Source organism: Oratosquilla oratoria, chromosome 32 (genome assembly GCF_046742065.1).
Source record: "Oratosquilla oratoria isolate Oo_2021 chromosome 32, ASM4674206v1, whole genome shotgun sequence".
Classification (NCBI taxonomy): domain Eukaryota; kingdom Metazoa; phylum Arthropoda; class Malacostraca; order Stomatopoda; family Squillidae; genus Oratosquilla; species Oratosquilla oratoria.
The window spans coordinates 31,592,252-31,599,751 of record NC_134808.1 but is presented as its reverse complement, the minus strand read 5'-3'; the positions used below and the strand labels follow the sequence as shown (position 1 = coordinate 31,599,751).

The 7,500-nt window shown below is 41.1% G+C and overlaps 1 protein-coding gene across 4 annotated transcripts in view; it reads left to right on the top strand.

Annotated features, from left to right (window-relative positions):
- Pi4KIIalpha (phosphatidylinositol 4-kinase II alpha) overlaps positions 1 to 7,500 on the top strand; it is a 209,697-nt gene that overhangs the window by 94,657 nt on the left and 107,540 nt on the right. Inside the window, exon 1 of one of the 4 annotated variants that reach the window (XM_076213941.1) lies at positions 3,041 to 3,149. The exons of the other annotated variants lie outside the window; for them this stretch is intronic. The gene's annotated coding sequence lies outside the window, so the exon portion shown is untranslated. Of the gene's footprint in view, positions 1 to 3,040; positions 3,150 to 7,500 lie in introns of those variants that run through there. 4 annotated transcript variants of the gene reach the window in all.

Sequence of the window (7,500 nt, the reverse complement as noted above, 5' to 3'; positions counted from 1 at the left end):
GGGTGCGTGCAAGGTCACAGCATTGCCCATAGATCGGTCATACGAGCTCTGAGCTCTCCTCCGGGAGGGAAATAGCTGTCGATCACGACTGCAGCACGTGATTGCGCCATCTTTTGACTTCAGAAGTCCATCTCTAATTAACAACCTATATAAATCATTAGTTCGTCCACATTTGGAATATGCTGTTTCCGTATGGTCACCGAATCTCATTAAAGACATTGACAGATTGGAAAAAGTACAACGGCGAGCCACAAAACCGATTACAAATATCAAAAATAAATCGCACCAAAATAGTCTAAAACATATGAATCTGTTTTCCCTAAAAAAACGTAGACTCGGAGGTGACCTGATACAAGTCTTTAAGATTCTAAAGGGAATTGACAACATCAAAAGTGACAATGTTCACAGTGATTGAGAATCAAACCATAGACTATGGTCACAAACTGTCCCGAAATATATTTATTTTGGAAGTGGGTAGAAACATCTTCGTCAACCGTGTAGTTAATGAATGGAATAAACTTCCTGCAAAGGCACTGCAATGTAGTTCAGTTCGAAACTTTAAGAATCGTATAGATAAATACCTAAGCAAGATGCTGTAATGACAATAATTTAATTTATATTATTTGTTGTTGTTTTTTTATATCATTTGTCCGTTTATTTATTAATTGCTTGATTCTCGTTAGTTATGTCAATTTATTATTATTTACTATTTACTTGTTTGTTTATTATTTAACTAATGCATTTATCTATGCATTTTATTTATCATTTACATTATTATATTTTTTATTTATTCATTTATTTATCTATCATGATCTTTTTTTCGCATCCGACCTAGATATGGGACAAAAGGTCTCCTGTCGACATGCTCCGCCTTTGTAATCCTTTGTGAATACGTGGCGCGCGCACACGCACACACATACACACAAACACACAAATACACACGCACATACACACATACAAACACACACAAACACACACACACACAAACACACGCGCGCACACATACACATACACACACACATACACACGCACTCACACTCACACACACACACATACACACGCACTCACACACACACACACATACACACGCACTCACACTCACACACACACACACACACTACGTGAACGAGGGTTTGTCGCTCCTCCGTTCCATCATTATGTAATAATCAACGGGGTTGGGATATCTGGCTGCGCAGTTGTCCTGCGTCGCGATCCTCTCTGGAGGCAGGCAACCCGCACCACGAAGAGGAGTGGTCAACCAGCGGTGCCACACGATCTCGCCGGTGTCCCCTGGACCACACCACCTGGACTGGCGGCGCCATTGTATGTTTTGATACAATGTGTATTATGTAGATAGTTTGGTCCTACGTTTGCGTGCTTTTGTGTATGCAAATAAGAATGTTGCCTAATTTGTATAAATGTATACGTATATACATGTATATACGTGTGCCTGTGTACTGAACATGTGTAAATGTACGCATATACGAGTTTATATTCACTCACAAGATGCACGTGACATTATGCATATACTTCTTTGTCTGTGCGCGTTTGTGCATGCGTGTGTGCCTTTATTTATATATATATATATATATATATATATATATATATATATATATAGATATATATACACACACACACACACACTAAGAGAGCAAGCAAGCATTTAATATTGTTTACATCCGGTAAGCAGCAAATCCCCCCCCCATTCTCGTGATAAAAATAGTGATAACCTATCTACGTCACATGGACACACGTGTCAGGCGTCGTTGTCTCCACTACCCTATGGTCGTCCGCAGGGTAATCGGGATGAATATAAGATTAGAGTTCGTCTTGCTATGGTTGCCGTCACGCGATTTTATTCAATTTTGGGTAACGCCATCTCGGTGAATTGGGGCTTGTTCTATTTGAATAAGGAGACTTCCTTTAGGTGAATAGAAATGACTGTCGGCAATGAAAATACTTTATTCAAATAAGTTTTATAAATTTTTAAGACTTCTTGATTTTTCTTCTCGTATCAATAATTAATTTATGTATATTTTCTCTAAAAAAAACGGTTAAATCTGTGCGTGAATGTCCTCTTTTTCGAACGAAATTAATTAGTGACAAAAAAAAAAACATTAATACAATCGAATGCGAAGTTGAGCACCCATAAATCCTTCGTCGAACGACGCCGAGACCGGTGATCCTTGAGGGCAGACATTGCACGGAAGTATGTCTTCTCTGGTTTTACCTCGACCTAGAACTTCCAGGAAGACTCCAGCATGAGGCAATCCCTGGAAGTACTTTTGCCTTGACAGTACCGGTCTGCTTTATCCCACAGCCACATTGTTTCCTGTTAGTTCCGCCGGAATCGAATGCCGCTGTTGCAGCCAGACGTATGATTACTCCAAATGTTGTCCAGTTTGTTTTTTATATTACTTTACCTTGAATATAAAGTAAATCTTTTTTCTTGCTGTTAGAAGATTTATGTTCATTTTTATCTCTCGCGGCTAGTTTATTATGAATCAATTAGAAAAACAAAACAAAAAAACAAAGAAAATGAAAGTGAAAAAGATTGCATCCTCCCTGGCCCATATCCAAACAATTAACTAAAATGAGATTTTCGAAAGAACAATCGCAGACTGTTCTCTTGTGTAGTCATCCTGTCTCTTATAAGTTAAGTGTCACAAAACTGAATAAAATAGCCTGGCGACAGCCAGGTAAAGTCTCTATATAGTGTGTTAATTGAAACGGAAACAGTTATACACTTTTGCGAGAAAGATGGACATAAGCTAACTGCCACTTCGCCATGAGAACTTGCTCAGCTGTACGACAGGTAAACTTTCATCACTCGTTTTTAATTTTCGCGATTGTCTAAATATTAAATTGAATGGTCTTGGAATGAGTTAAGAGATTCTTATAATAACCCCGATGTATTACATTACGATTAAATTGAATGTCTTTTGTACAAATAGAAATTCTGAATGAGAAAGTTGTGTTCGTTCAAATAAGACCCAACGAAATCGGCACCTCTGTCTGGAGCACATGCACTCCAATCCAGCGCCAGGCTGCGCGAGGATCGAGAAAGTTAGTATACATTCGGCCGCGGCGTGAGTAGGTCGGACTCGTGTAACACAGGCGTGGAAGTTCGAATTAACAAAAGTGCAATGGTAACCGAAGTGTATAATGTGTTAAAAGTTGTATAAAGATGAATACGGTTGCCATACGAACGGAAATGGCCTCCCGAGTTCAACTTTCTTGTGCATTACTGCATTCAATGTTTGATATTTCGATCGTTATGGTCGAGTAAAGTGTGAATGAGTGACGACATCGAAATGACAGATGCAATAAATCATTCATATATTATTTTATTATTCGTAATATTATTTTAAAACTATATCGACAAGTAGACCAACTTAAATGCCGTTGAATTGAATGCCATCAAATTGGGTAACGAGTGTGTGCTACATTTGTTAGAAAAATCCATGAATACAAATAACGCGAGATCGTTGAACATCTGCGACAGAGTATGACCGCAAGTGATATCGCAGTTCTAGTGCAAAAATTGGCTGTAACTGTGACTGCATCAGCCAGGTGTGTGTGCATCACTGAACGGGCAAGTTGTAATGACAGTTTTAACAGTGTAGGCAGTTAGTATTTGCATACTGGGGGAGGGGAAAGAGAAACAACGTATTTAATCCTTCCTTTTGGTAATAAAATCTCCTTACGACAGCGAGTAGACGAGATGTTTGGCTACTAAAGGTTCGCCCTCAGCTGAATAGAATCGTCAGACGGCACTGATGTGTATATGCAGCAGTGTGTGTTTACCTAATTGTAGTATACAGGAAAATATCAACGATCGTCGAGTCCCGTCTCCTATTCTAATTTTCTATTAATAACGTGTGTGTGTGTGTGTGTTTGTGTTTGTGTTTGTTTTAAACCTTTTGGAGGTCTGAGAAGTTCCCCTTAACTGGATAAAAATCTCCGAATCTCAACCATAGTGAAAGAGTACACAAGCCACTGCCTCGGTGACGTGCGAGCGCGCGCTCGTACATCCTGAAAGGGAAAGTGACGTCACAGCTGAGTAAGAGGGGGAGAGGCGGGGTATAGAGCCCTCCCCCTCTCTCCCCCTACCCCCTGCCTCCCTCTCCCCCCTAGTAGCTCACTAAGGATACTAGACTATCTTGACCCCATTGACCAACAACTTAATTAAGATAAAATTATAATAAAGTTATACGAAATGCAATTGTTGGCCATTTCATGGTTTGAATGATGGTTGAAATGATAATAAAAGTTGACATTTTTGGTTTGAAATTATTTCTTGTTAATTGAATTTTCATCGAGAAATGTTGGGTGGTATTTTCCGTGTGTTTCGGTACATCTATAGATATGAGGATTTTTTAGTTTATATTTTGAGAAACATTGCAATTTTTGGTCCCTCCCCAGCGTAATTTAGGTTATTTTAGCCATTTAATATACTAATCAAAGTATGTATTTATGAAAGATTAAGACATAAAGGTGATGGTTGAGTGTGTATATGGTATTTCTAATTTACGTTATTTTTTTTTATTTCATAATATTTGTCAAAATATTTAGTCATATCCCAAGGGATTTTATCGCATCATTTTTCATTATCATCTCCTGCGTAACATAATTTACTCGTTTAGCGCTGAATGATCTTGGTAGATCCTAGCCCTTGGGATTTGCCCTAAATCCCATAAAGCCTAGTTGACACGGGACTAGTTCAGTCGCCGCTAGTCCTAGCTACAAGTTAACTTACTTAAGGGCAAGTGAGTGTTCACACTAGGATATTTTAGAGGCAAGTTGACTCTTCCCGTTGACATTGGGCAAGTAGAGGGCTAGTTTATTAGTCACTAGCACTAGCGGCTACTAAACTAGCCCCATCTCAACAGGCTTAGGCGGGGGAGGGAATAGCCCATCTCGATGAACCCTGGCGGCAGCCTAAACCATTTCCTCTCCACCCTGAGGGGTTGGCATTCGGTCCCCGGCCCGATCCCAAGGTGACAACCGACGACTGATCTCTTGCTTGTGTTTTTAGTGACGTAAGAAAAGTGACGTCATTCCAAGGTTTTTGTGGGATCGTTGTCGGTCGGCGCGGGGCACCAGATATACCCTTGAGTCGAGAATTGATGGATTGATTGTTGAGGCCCTTGTGATGAAGATATCGTGAGAATTGACGGTGGAGCGAGTCATCGTGAGAATTGACAGAAGAGTCGTAAGATTTGGTAGAGTTGACATAAATTGACGCAGTTGTCATCGTGAGAATTGAGTGGAATGGGTTATCGTGAGAATTTACAGTGTAGTGGATCATCGTGAGAATCGACAGTGGAGAGGGTTGTCGTGAGAGTGGACAGCGGAGGGGGTCGTCGTGAGAGTGGACAGTCGACAAGTCTTTGTGCATCGTCGCCTTCCCAGTATCACCTGACAATGGTTATCAATGCTGTTATCAAATAATTTCATATATACAGGTTTTGATTACAAAGGTAGAGCATGCCGACAGGAGACCTTTTGGTCCATAACTAGTCGGATGCGAAAAAAAAAACAATTATAAATAAACGGGTAAATAATAATTTATAAAACGATGATAACAATAATAAATGAATGAATAAAATATAATAAATGGCAGGCATTACAGTATATTGCTTAAGTGTTCATCTAAATGATCCCTCCTTTGTCCTAGAAAAATCTAGATACCCCGCTGTTAACCACGTACGATAAGTATTGACAAGACCCAAGATGTGTGAACAAGTGTCTACTGTATGGGATCCCTTTGGGGGGGGGAGAAGTCTATTGTTTGCTCCCAGTGGTGACGTCACAAGTATTCCTGGTTTTGGGGGAATGGAGATGGACGCCCTCATTCGAGGCCCAAAAGTAGGTCAACCACAAGTCGTAGTTTTGTTGACACAAGGTCCTAGGTTACGATGTTGGTGAGGAGTTCGTGTTGTGTGAAAGAGTCGTTTTAACCATTTCGCTGCGTTACGCAAGCTGAATAACCTAGCCTGGCGTTTGGTAGAATAAATGAGAATATACCACCCGATACGGAAAGTGTTGAGACCATTTCGGAACACTTGAGACTCTCTCGAAGGACCGCGAACCATGCCACCCTCGGCCCCTGTGGATTCGGCCCCGCCCCCAAAAGAATACCGGTCAGCTGATTGCTGCTGCTGTTTTGGGTGCCACCGAGCGAGCGAGTGAGTGAGGCACAGTGCCACGTCATGCTAATCAAGAGACACAGGTGTAGCGGCTGCTCAGTCCCATCCTCTACTGCTAACTGTTGGTGGTGGTGATGTTGTTGTTGTTGTTGTTGACGGTGATGATTATGATAACTGGTGATGGTGATGATGACTGTGATGCGGTGATGGTGATGATGATGATGGTGGTGATGGAGGTGGTGGTGTTTCTCTGCCCTCCATATTTTTTCTCTTCTTGGTACTCCTGTTTCTTCGTCTGTCACTCAAATTCCTCCACTCCCTAATCATTGTTCTCATCCTTCCGCATTCTTCCTCTTGTTCACCACCATAACCTCACATTCGTCCCACTCTTCATTTCTTTCTTTTTCCCAATAATTCATCAATTATTCTTTCATAAGTTCATACCACCATATGCTCCTCTTCGTCCTGTTCTATATTGCCCTGCATCCCCCTCTCCCCCCCCCCTTCGTATATTAATCATTCTTTAATTCGTTTATTTTTCTCGTTCGGGACGTTTCGGAGAGACGGGTTGCCGCTTGACCCAGTTTGTCGCGGGAGGACGGGAACGAAAACGTCAATAAAATGATGGTCTCTGCAGACATGCTTGAATCCATTTAAGCCTAGGGCCGAGTGGGTCATTCCTCACGCACGCACGCACGAATTTTTTTCGTGCGGAAAGGAACTGGAGAGGAGCAAAGTGGAGACTGAATTATTTCGTGCTTTACACATGTAGAGCACGAAAGGCCTTGCCGTCTCTTAATTCAGCTTTTATCTTTTGGGTCTTTAGTTCGTCTCTCTGTCACTGTCTCTTTGTCTCTTTTTGTCTATTTTTCTTTCCCCCCTCTCTCTCACGTTCTCTATATATTTGCCTTTATCTCTATATCTGTCTTGATCTGTCTTTATTTCTCTCCATATGTCTTTATCTCTATCTCTCTTTATCTTCTCTTTATCTTTCTATATCTGTCTTTATCCCTCTCTGTCTTTATCCCTCTCTATATGTCTTTATCTCTCTCCATATCTTTCTTTATCTTTCTCTCTCTCTCTCTCTCTCTCTCATGGCGGAGATCCCCTTCAGCGTTGTTTTTGTAGTTCTCAGGTTTCATCGATTGACTGCTTTTTAACGATTACCCAATGGTTTTGATTTTAACAAGTCAAATTGGTCTTTCTCAATCTCTCTCGCCTCCGTCGCAGCAAACCGCCTCCTGACGCAATCCCCAGACCTTATAATAACCTACTCCAGTCTAAAGACTCGACAATCGCTATAGAGCACGTACCTCATGTGATACGAGCTTAAGGAGTTTGGTCCCGT